Source organism: Artibeus jamaicensis, unplaced genomic scaffold (assembly GCF_021234435.1).
Source record: "Artibeus jamaicensis isolate MK-2021 breed Jamaican fruit bat unplaced genomic scaffold, CSHL_Jam_final contig_354, whole genome shotgun sequence".
Lineage (NCBI taxonomy): Eukaryota > Metazoa > Chordata > Mammalia > Chiroptera > Phyllostomidae > Artibeus > Artibeus jamaicensis.
Genome location: NW_026521803.1, coordinates 22,212,679 through 22,225,011, shown reverse-complemented (window position 1 = coordinate 22,225,011; position 12,333 = coordinate 22,212,679). Strand labels below are relative to the sequence as shown.

General features: G+C 38.3%; 1 long non-coding RNA gene across 4 annotated transcripts in view; it reads right to left on the bottom strand.

Annotated features, from left to right (window-relative positions):
• The window catches only part of LOC119056148 (uncharacterized), a 134,472-nt gene that overhangs the window by 80,747 nt on the left and 41,392 nt on the right, over positions 1-12,333 (bottom strand). For all 4 annotated transcript variants that reach the window (XR_008391406.1, XR_008391408.1, XR_008391409.1 and 1 more), the window contains one exon: positions 107-211. This is a non-coding gene — a long non-coding RNA (uncharacterized LOC119056148). The remainder of the gene's footprint in view (positions 1-106; positions 212-12,333) is intronic.

The window sequence follows — 12,333 nt, the reverse complement described above, 5'->3', positions numbered from 1 at the left end:
TGCAGTAATCAAACAGATGTCTATTGAGTCCAAGTCTCTGGGCCATGCTGACTTTTCCTCTGTGATTAAAATGTTAGTTTCCTAATTAGTTTAATTTCTCACCCACCTTTCTGGTGTCTGGCATTCCATAGGTCGTGGTAAATACCTTAGAATTCCTCATGAACTGTCTTCCAAGAGCAAGGGAGTTTATCTGATGTTTTCTGATTGATCTCTGTTGGGGAGAGAAAGAGTGAGTTCAGAGAGCCTGAGACAGGGGAAAAATGTGGGAATGAACAAGGAAGAAAAGGAGGCATCAAGAGGCAATTGCATGGTGTGAAGTACAGTGAGGCAAAGGGGGTCCCATGTATCCATGTATTTCTGTATGGTCGTCTCTTAGTTGGTGTCGGATGCCACCATACCCCTTGCACTTTGAGGACTGGTTCTGGGTTGATGCAGAGCTCACCAGATTGTGGCTGAGATTTTGGGTGACTTTTACAGTTCCTTTTTTAAATTTCCAGACCAAATGAGACACAGGGATCCTGTCTATGTACCTTTGTACCTGCTCTGTGACTACTAGCAATCGACACAGGTGACTTGTAGAATACATCTGTGTTTAAAAAAATACTAAGCCACATCTCAACACTTGGTTTTCTTGATTCAGCCTAGTTATTAAAATATCCTGATTCACTTTTGGCCAAAATAAACAAACTAAATACAAGAAGTAAAAACAAACAAACAAAAAAAACAAAAACATCCATCACCACTGCTGTAGAATAAATACGCAATCGGTGAAAAAGAAATTAAGCCAAAAAACTAAGTGTTTGATCTACATTGGCACAGAGTGACCTATTTCAATTACTTTTTTTCCCAAACTTAGATATTTAGTATTCTTGAAGTCATATATACTTCACTCAGTGCTCATTACTTTGTTCTGTGAAAACTGCCATTGTTAGTAGTGCAGCAAATTCAAAGAGGAGCAAAGCAAGGTCTCGTCCCTCAAGGAACTTACCCTGCTATGCTGAGATGAACTCCATACACAAGTCATCATAACCTCAGTCAAAATGCAGCACATGTTATGGGAGTGATCCAAAGAAGGAACTGGTATTGACTAAGAAAGGGCAGATCCTAACAAAGAAAGAACTACTGTAACTACTATTTCACAAGAAAGAGCAGATCCCACCCCAATGTGTGGTACACATTTGTGTTGAATGAGTGAATAAATGAGTGAATGAGACACTATTCTCAACTGGGTAGATCAGGTAACGCCTCATAAAAGGGCTCAAATATGTTTGGTCTCTGGAGAACAGTAGGATTTCCATAGCTGGAGATAAGGCAAATGAGAATAAATTCTAGATGGAGGCAGTGACATGGAAGAAAGTGTGAGAAATATTTGGACGACAATAAGTCAATAAATTTGGTTAAATGAGAAAATTGGTAGACTATAAAGGGAGAGTAGGACTGGGAGTGTGGAAGTAAGTCAGAGACAATTTATGGGTATGAGAGTCACATCATTCAAAACAAACACAAGCATGAGAATGCTGGAGATCAAGGCTTGTATCAAATGTCTACTAGCCAAATGTGGGCAGCAGCATAGCAGAGACAGATGCAAAATCTGTTTTTGGTTCTTTTTCCCTTTATTTCTTGTATCCATGATATCACATTGTTGAAACTCACAAAAAGCCAACAATATATGTACCAATGAATCAACCAGAGAACATATATGGATATTATATAGTTGCTATACCCTTTAATTTTTTTTGCACTACATCACTATAGTTTGCTTTTAAAAGTTAGTTAACTTAATTTTTTAAATAGTTTGCATTTACAGCTTCAGCTAGTCATGCTTATCCTCAGTGTAAAAAATCAAACTGGATGAGTGCTATGTAGCCACAATAAATTGAGCGTAAGTTAAAAGTTTTAAGTTTTAAAAGTTTTAAGTTAAAAGATTTAAACTTTTTAACTATTTTAATGTCAGCTAGACATTTACACAAAACAATCATTGATTTATTAAAGAATATAGTTTCCCAAATTGTACTTTTAAGCTTTTTTCTGAGGTTGGCAATTTTACCATCTTTTTCAAAGTAATTAAAAACAAACCTTCACAAGGTTAAGCACGTAAATCTGACTTTTCAAACAAAGCAGAAAACCTACTCAGGGAGGAAGAAGTACAGAGGCAGACAATTAGGATAGACAATTTGAAATTCCATGTGCCACTTATAATCTTTGTCAACATCCAAAATATAATTAAAAAGTTTAAGAACACCCCATACTCAATACTGTGAAATTTAAACTGAAAAAATAGGGGAAAGAAAAACTCAAAAGCTAGCTTGGTTAGCTATCCTCAGACTTCATAGTGAGAAGTCCCTTTAGCTGCGGTAATTGCTACAAGTCAGTTGTTTTATGGGGAATGCGTTGTCTGCCCCTGGTTGCTGCCTCCTTGGTGAAATGTTTAACAGTTTTCTCCTGCTAGAACAGGGCCTTGGTGACTCCTGTGCTACTTTTGAAATTAATGAAACACATATCTCTAGAGTTCTGACCAACTGCCTCATATTCTAGCAAAACCAACACCCCGTGCACTACCTGCACAATCTTTTGAACGCACTACTTACAAGTCTACCACTGACATTTCACAAAAGAGTAAGAATCTTATAAACACATGCATCCCTGCAACTCCTACAGAGTCAGAACAGACTGCTTTAGTCTGCATTGCTAATTGTTTTATTTCTTTCTAAATTTCTTTTTATTTTTCTTAAATTATTCATTATTCGGCTTAAAGATATATTCACAGATAAAAATAGGAGCATTTGCAAACGAGGGATTTCATGAACAAAATTATGAAAGGTATATACTTGTCTTTTTTTATTGTCTTAAATAGTTTCTGCTCTGTCTGATTATCTAGGAGGTAAGTACCACTTTCAATAAGTATCGGAATTGACCCAAAGGGGAATTGGAGACCCAATGTCTCCAAAAGGAGAACAAGAATCCTGATTGCAATATATCCATTAAAATGTCCCCACAAACGGTTCCAATCTAAATTATCTCAGGCCGCTGTGTCTTTCCAGTCTTATTGATTTGAAAAATAACAAACAAGTATAAATGACATTTACAGCTCTTAATTGGTGTCATTAGCGGTTCTTATTATTCTGCAGGACAAGCACTAACCCTTTATTGAGAATTCAGTGATGCAGGTCTGCTTGGGACTCATCAGCCTTAAAGACAAGTAATAAAACAGCTGAGTGACTGACTTAGCACCCTATTCATCAACAAAGGCCACAGGCAGCTGGGCCTTATTTTCCCTTGATTTGTTTTATGCAGTTATTTAGACCTTGGAACTACAAAAGGAAAAAGGCACAGCAATGGAAGGAATTTGAATTGATTTCTCATACCCTTTGCCGTTTGCAATGCACGGGACAAATTTTAGAGGTTTTGCATCGCCGTTCTGTGTTTGCTCATTAATGGAATGTGGGTCTAACTAGACCCACAAAACAGTGGGTAGGTAGGTAAGGATGGGGACTCCACTCAGCACCTCATCTGAAGCTGTCTTTGGCACCCATTAGGTTTTCACTGAAGAGGTGGTCATTTAGGAAGGGGTTTTCCCTTTTAACAAGATTCAGGGTCTAACCTTGGATGTTCCACGTTCAGCCACTGACTGCGGCAAGATGTTTGGAGATACTTGGCCTTTCTGGCTCCTAGAAGTCATGACTGGTTTTCACTTGACCTCTAATTGATTCCTGACAATTGCCTGAACTTCTTTAGGCTTCTCATACTTCTAAACCAGCTGAGGGTCAAGAGGGAACTAAGTGGGTTATTTTAGGGCCAGTCATCTGGTCAGGCTTTCAGACCTCTCTGACTGCTCTCTGCAATGATCTGTCGCTCCCACACTCTTAACTCATGTGATTGTCTTCTGATTTAATTTAGACTCACTGCTTGTTCAGAGAGTTACTAACGTTCTACTTGGATAGCTGTGATGGATATATGTTTTTCTAAATCTTTTATATTCATTTCAAGGTGATTGCATCTTGATATCTAGGTAGCTGTTCTTGTTACATTAACAAAAAATTCAGAAAGGTAACAGAGAACGTGTATCCTTCACTCTTGTCACTCTGTCTTCATGAGATTGACTGAATAATTGAATGTAAATAGCTGTGAGTGAAAATGTGAGTCTATGAATCAGTTTCCTTGTAAATGAGTTGCACAATCCATGTGAGACAGTTTATCTCTTTTAATTTCATAATTTATTTGCCATGGAAGTCTCAGCTGAGAAGTAGTATCTGGTTTTCACCTACAGCCTACTTTTTAATGGAGCTGCATAAGCTTGACTGTGGAAAGAAAAAGCAGGTCAAGTGGCAGCCTAGGCAAGTGGGTCCATTAAGAGCTGGACCCTGCTTTGCTCCACAGCCTCCTCAGTGCCCTCTGCTGCCATGAGACCCTTGTGCACGGTGACTGCTCCGCCTTTCCCTCAGACTTCAGTGCGGCGGTGGTCTGCAGTAAACTCAGCATGACACGTTCAGATTAATAATCCGATATTCAAGAAAATACTCCATTAAAAGCCCTGTTTCTATTATATGAAGTTGGGAAAAGTATATATCAAGAAATCAGAGACTATTTCATGAGCTGGTTAAAAATTATCATTCAAAAATTGAGTAAATATATATGTCCACTGAGTAACTCATCTGAATTTCCTTATAAGTATGAAAATCTAAACTGAATTTTAGAGTTGGGTGTTCCAGTGTTATGACTTGTCTATGGAGAACAGAGTATAGGTGACAAAGGCAAGCCATGTGTGCTTCCTGCTGTGGACTTGTGAGCACACAGGATGCTGCACTTCTCTTCTGGGGCTTAAGCTGCGGGAAATAGCACCCTTTTATCAGGAGGGCATGGTAACCAGGGGTGGGTCTCTTCCACTTTCTTGTGCAGAGTTCATTCATGGGTCAGAAGACAATCTGAGTTGGTAATAAAAATTCCAAATTCCCAAACCCAGCCCTTCAGGTCTTTTATGATGCCAGCAGGAGAGGAGGGGTCATCCTGTCCCCTGTACAGCTCTGCTCACCAGCCAGCTGTTGACACCATGTCCAGAGAGCTACTAAGCAGTATCACAAAGGGCTGGTTTTAAGGATGGTCAGCCACACAGGAGCAGTAGAGGGAGAAGCAGGTGGGATGGACTCTAAAAGCTTAGAGTCCAAGCTTTTGGTTTGGGTTCACAATGACAGTTTTCTTGCACTTACTGTTCAGTTGGCTACTACATTTCTTGGATTAATTTTCTATGGTTAGACCTGGCTGGTGTAGCTCTGTGGATTGACCTCAGGCCTGTGAACCAAAGGGTCATCAGTTCGATTTCCAGTAAAGGGCACATGCTGGGGTAGCAGGCCTGGTCCCCAGTAGGGGGCATGTGAGAAGCAACCACACATTGATGTTTCCCTCCCTCACTTTCTCTCTCCCTTCTCCTCTCTCTGAAAATAAATAAATAAAATAACATTTTTTTCCTATGGTTAGTTTTTGTGTACTTTTTTCTTCAGGCCAGCTTCCTAACGTTGATGTACTTTTAAAATAGATGTAAACAGAAAAATATAAGGTGATATAAAGGGAAAAAAATCTTAGTTGCCCTAATACACCAGCAGCAATTTTGAATTCTCTCAAAGTTATATCTACCTAGAATTTGATAGCACTTCTTAATGATTAATTTTATTTTCAATTACCATCACTATCCCTTCTATTCACCAAGTATTTTCTGTGGCCAGGTGCTATGCTTAATGGCCTATATACGTGATTCCATATAAACTTTACTGTAACCTCTTTCAGAGGTGAGTGACATTACACTTTGTTTTTTAAAAAAAATTAAAATGAGATTCTCAAAGATAACATAATTTGCTCACCACCACGCAGTGGTGAGTAACAGAGATTGGGTTTTAAAGCCCGTGCTCAAATTCAAAGCCCATGGTTTTACCTACTATTCTATAAGGTTTCATCTGATTAGAAATATCAGTCCCTAAAAGGAATCATTTTAGATATTCTGAATGCAAGGTTCTTGGACCTATTGGAGTCTATAGATGAACTTCTGAGGGCTATGAATCCTCTGAAGGACAAACGTGTGTAGCTGTTTGAACGTGAGATGGCACTCAGAAGATTTGCAAAAGGACTCTAACCTCAAAGTGGCTGTAACCCCCACATGAATGTCAAGGGTGAATTGCGGAGGAACACTGCAAGCCTGGGTGTCCTGGACTCAAGGGCATCTTTCCAAATGGAAAGTATTCATGTTTAGTGATATGCTGTGGACTGTGAAACTTTGAGAAGATACAGACATTGGTGATCAATGCTTCCTTTCACAATGTTGAGAGGGCAAGTAACTATAGAGCAAAACTTCTCACATCAGTTCACCAAAAGTGGTTAGACATAAAGGTCAGCAGAAGCCAGAGGTTGATGATGGAAGCAGGGATATGGAGAGGGGTCTGGGACACAGGTTCTCAACCCTCGATGGGTAATAGTTTCCTTTAAAAATGTCAGTAAACCAGAATCATGGGGTTTGGGCTCAGGTGTCTGTATTTTTGATGCAAAGAGGACTGTAGAATGCTAATCTGGCGGACTGCTCTTCTAAGACAAGAGTTGCAAAGCCTTTGAGGGAGAAAAGATTATAGATAAATTTCACTGTTGGAATCTTCTCTTGATTTCTCACTGTCTCCTAAAACATAACGCACACAAACACACATACACACCTATAACCTCTAGGTTGCCTTCTGTCTACCATTTCCCCCTTAACTCTATCTACTTTTAAATTGTGCTAGGATATTTTCAAACAAGCACATTCACTCAAAGTTGAAAATGGCAGATAACTTGATTTGCTACCTTCCGAGAGATAATCACATGGTAAAATTTCAGGCATTCAAAAATACGGAGTTTATCAAAGAATTCCACCAAATCCGCATTGTCACATCGCATGTGGATTTATATGTGGGTGACCATGGTAATGAGGAGTCATCTAATGAATTAATTAATTTCCTATGACAGCTTGAAAGAGAAGATGGTTTGTAGATTTGAGATATTTCAAGTTTAAGGGTCCTGTGGGAGAAAAATGGAGATGGGGAATAGGGATTATACATCTTAAGAGAGACCTCGTGGTGATGAAAATAGAATGTGAGGTTGTGGGTTCTGATTTGCAGAACTGATGGTCAGACACCTGTTTTACTTGATACAATTTTTGAAAAATAAATACAAGGTTCTCGATGACTGGCCATTTGTGGTGGCTTATTATTTTGTGGAAAAACTCATCGACAAGCTCCACACTTGAACACTAAGCATTATATCTAGCAAAGCCTTTAAACATCACTCGGTGCAGAGGAGATCCATGAATCTAGATCTACAAAACGTCTCCACATTCCTGTTGACCAGATTTTGTGAAGAGGGGATTCCTATTAAGCTCTCCCACTCCATTCTTCGGGACAATGGGTGCAGGACTCTACATGTTGCATTCTGCAGGTCCTCAAACATTCACAGACCTACTCGGTTGTGATGAGAACAGGCTCAAAAGCCCTCAGGTGCCAATGTGAAGATTTTCTTGGATGATAAGAGGTACTTTAAAGTGCTCAGTAAAGGATGTCAAATTGGCAACATTTATTTCAGCCGGATGATATTGCTTTGTGAATGGCACTAGGCCCCTTCCTGAACAGATCCAGATCTGTAGGATTGCCATGAAAAGCCAAGGTCGAAAAAGAAAAGGCTATGAGGCCTCCATTGCTCAATCTGAACATTCAAGGGAAGCAGAGAAGTTTTTCCAAATCAACCAGAAAAAAAAAAGCATGAAACCTATTATCAACAAGTCATTAAATAAAAGGTGGGTACTGATGATGGTATTTTAAACAGCATGACATGACATTAGAGTCTTTTTATTTTAAAAAGAACTGTTAAAAGCTATGCCTTCAGAACAAACCCATGTGAAGAGTGAAAAGAGAACAACCAGGAGAAGCAATATTTAAAGATTTTACTATTCTTTTGGCTTATGAACATCATAATCTCAAAGGAAAAATGTCATTTACTCCAATGTCATCTTAACTAATGATTTAGAAGGAAATACATTTAACCACAATTCACAAAAACCAGAATTTTATACCTGCTGGCTTCCTCACTGATTGACTTTGTGACCTCGAACTATTTACTTAATATTTTAGGACTTCAGTTTTCTCAACATAAAATGAGGGAATCAGTCTAAATGATCTCTAATATTCTTTCCAGCATTAACATCCTGCAAATGTATTTTGTTGAAGACTGGAAACCTCAGATGAGCATTTGGTTTAAAGTGTGACTGGTTTTATAATCAGATTTATAGTCTATGACCTATTCAAAACCCAATATCTACCTGAGGAATTCTCAAGTCTAGTTCCAGACAACACAGCATTCAGAATTTTAAAACTGAGAGACTTTAGAGGTTTTTAAACTGACCCTTTTTTAACCGATGAGGGAACCATGTTTCAGGGAGAGGATGTCTGGCTAAGGCTGCTTAGGGAGTAGACCAAGCTGGATGTAGTACTAGAATATTCTCATTAAAAATCTAATCCAAATTTTATATCTCTATTTTAACTTTTTCTTTCTATTTTCAAATAGAAATCGAATCACTGAGTTCACCTCACTTTAAGGAAAAGTGACAGAATTAAGTGAGAGCAAAGGTGATGAAAGCTTGAGGCCACACAGTGGTCACTCTTAACAGTGTTGTTCCTCCAAAACTACATGACAAAAACTGTACAATTAATACACTTAAAATCGGTCCAATTATTTCATGTTGCTTTTAAAGTAAACACAGATTAATCTTTCAGACTGTCAGTCACCTAGGCCTCTCCAAGTCAGATCCCTGATGGCAGGGCTCATGTTTCTCTCCCATTTTATTATCTGCTCTGTACTTGTAGGTCAGGCCGCCAGGGATTGAGACTAGAAATCGGCTTTGGGACAAACTGCCCATGTAAACTTGAACTAGTCACTTCATATCTCTTCGAATATTTTCTCCGCATCAGCAATACAACATGAGTGGAACATAAGGCCTTTAATGTTTCTTCAGCTCTGAAATCCCAGGACCCCAGGACAAGGATAGATTAGATAGATAGATGGATAGATAGATAAAGATATAGACACAGATATAGATATAGATACTTGATGGACAGAACTTTTTTTCTGAATTAAAGTGGATATAAGCAAAAAGTCAAAGTGCGTGAGACATTCAAATTCCCAGCTCAGGAGAATGTTTTTCTCCTCTTCTTTTCTGGTATGCAGGAGGACGTGGTTAAACTAGAAAAATTCAAGTTATAAATATTTAAACTGCTTTTTTACAACAGGGAGCTTAGATGCAAAGGCGTTAAACACTTTAAAAAATAGATTGAAAAGAAATGTCATTATCTTGATTTTCTGAATTGATTTGCTTAATAGCAATACTTAGCATTTATATAGTGTTCTGTATTTTCAAATTGCTTTATAATCATTAATCAGTTAATTCATGCAACCTCTCTGTGAGGTCAAGATTATTATCCCAATTTTACAGACAAAGAAATTGAGATGTGGAGAAATTAAGTGACTTGCCCAAGGTCATTGAGAAAGTGAGTGACAGGCCCCGGATTAAAACTTTGAGGCTACATGGACTAAATGAATTATAGAATTGACAATCAACTGAATAATTAAAGAAGAAATAACCATTTTCTTCAAAATAGCTAGAAAATTGATATAACGTTGGACACTTACTAGGCTTGAATTATCTAAATGGCTGTTATCTTACATTTCACATAGAGAATTAAGCCACAGATATACTTGTAAACAAAATCTAATTTGTGATGCTTTGTTCTCCTTAATCGTAACAGTCCGCCCCAATCTCGTTGACATATTGGTGTTCTGCAAAGCATTTTCTCTTTTATTTGAGAAAACCTCCGAACAGCCCCTGTTAAAACTTCTCTGCTTTAATCCCGATGTGCACTAGTGTTCTCCCCTCCCTGCACCCCATCACAGGGGAGGACACTGGTGAACATCAGAATTAAAGCAGAGAAGTTTTAACTTGAAGACCAGGGTTCTTTTTATTATACTGCCAAGGTTAATAAGGAGATGAAATAAGAAATATTGTGTGGACCAGCTAGATTTTCATTTGGTCTTTGAAGGATGAGTGATATTCTGATAAGAGAACACTAAGACTGAAGGAACACCCTGTGTGAGAAGAAAAAAGCAAGAAATAGTTTAGTGAGTAGAGGTTTCAAGACAGAAATCAGGCTGGGTGTGAAAGACGTTGCAAAAGTGAAGGAGACAAGGATGTATAAGATGATGAAGCAGAGACACATTAAGCAGACCATAAGCTTGATTCAGAGCAACATCAGTGACTTCCAGGTACAAGAGTGGAAAACCACAGACCGGTTTATTTATTCCTCTCAATTAGTTTTCACTGTTGTTATTGTTTCCCCCAAACTCTCTTTAAAATTTTATAATGAAAACAATGCTTGGGAGAGAGATGCTGGCAGACTTCAGGTTTTGCTGTGCTTTCAACCAGCTCTGCGAACTGGGACAAGTTGCTCTTGTCTACAGACTCAATTCCTCATTAAACTGGGTATAGTGGAGGTGAAGAAAAAAGCATCCAATGTTACCTGAGCACCATGTAGTATTGTGCCAGGTCCTACCAATCTCCCATCTCGTTTAATGCCTGAGGCCATTGGGAAGTGGTTGTTATTTATTCAGGGGTGAGGAAACAAATATTTAGAAATGTTAGATAATGTAGTCAAAGAAGTATAGCGCTGTTTTTTAAATTCACGTCTACACACTCTTTAAAGCCTAATCTCCAGTGTATTTATGTGGCATCCATCTCTTTTAGGATATCAGCCAATTAAGATAAATTTGTGATAAGAGAAAATTAAGTTTGTTTTCAAGTAAGCTGTTAGTTTCCAAACACTGTTGCACTGGAATCTACAAACTATTATGCCGGACTTCTACTAAAACTTTTTCACTTATTGCTGGAGGGTTACCTGGACATTGGGATAATATAAAACTTCCCATGTGATTGGGAACCACTGATAAAGGCAAATCATTTGCTCCATCTGAGACACACACCAGCTAACCATACTCAACATGAGAAATGATGAAGGCTTACTCTAGGTTGAAATTTTTTACCAAACTTAAACATAGAATTAACATAATCTATTGGCTGCTTTTTGTGAAGAGTCTGAACTATATGAGGAGTTTCAAAAGAATGGAAACCATTTTACCTGGCTTACAATAGTCTCATTCTCTTCCTCCTAGAAAAATTATGTATGAACACATATTAAAATAAAGGTACTCACATGGGCTTCCTTGGTCCCCACCCAGGCACACACTGGTCTTCTTTCTTCATTCTCCACCCTGTCACTTAATAACACCATTGAAAGCAGTCACCCCCTCCCTCCATGACACTGTCTCTTCCACACAGTGTGGCATTAACCTATAGTTTCTTTCGGACCACACTGTCTCATTTCAGACTTACTATCTCTTAATGTCCCCTCTTGACACCATGTTTTTATTTTTGTGAGTTTCTTGTGAAATTACTTGTCTCTGCAAATAGTTCATAAGTTGTTTAAAGATAGGAGAAAGGGATTTTCAAAAACGTGTTTTTATTCAGACCTCCAGCCCTTTCCTCTCTCACCCCTCTCCTCATTCTTTGTCTCTGCTCCTGGGCATCAAACAAAACAAAACATCTCATGGGATCTACATTTGCAGTTGGTGAAATACATGAGAAACATAGTTTACAGTCATGTTTTCTAAAAAGCAATGATATTCTCATTACTGACATCACTTTTCCAGTTGGTCTCAGGGATGAGGATTTAAACAAGCAGAGACTTTGGAAGATTATCTGAATTTTGAGGTGCAGAAAAGTGAGAATATGTCAAAGTCCACAGAAATGTATTTTTTTTTGTCTCAGGCTATGCTCACACAGGACATCAGTAACCTGATCTTGAACACGGTCTTTTCTTGATGTTACATGAGGATGAGACCGGGCAAAAATTCTCACTAGGGCCCTACAGCAAAAACCTGATGCCCTAAAGCACAGGATTTGATCACCCCTATTTTAGCACAAAACTTCAAATGTTGTTTCACTTTAAAATTCTTTTAAACCCAGCTGCTGTGCTTAACTGGAAGGAGACAGTGAATTTCAACAGCTGACATGCACTGTTGTCCAGAGGAATTTACCCCTCTCATTTTAAATTGTCTAGGCAATATCTTGATTCAAGATTCTTTATTTAATTTTTCTGGGTAAAATAAATTAAGTTTGCCTACCTTCTGCCCCCAAATAATAGGTATTTATATTGTATAATGTATTTCCAAATCATTATTTCTGGGGACACTGGAATCTGGAAACTCCTCCACTCTTCT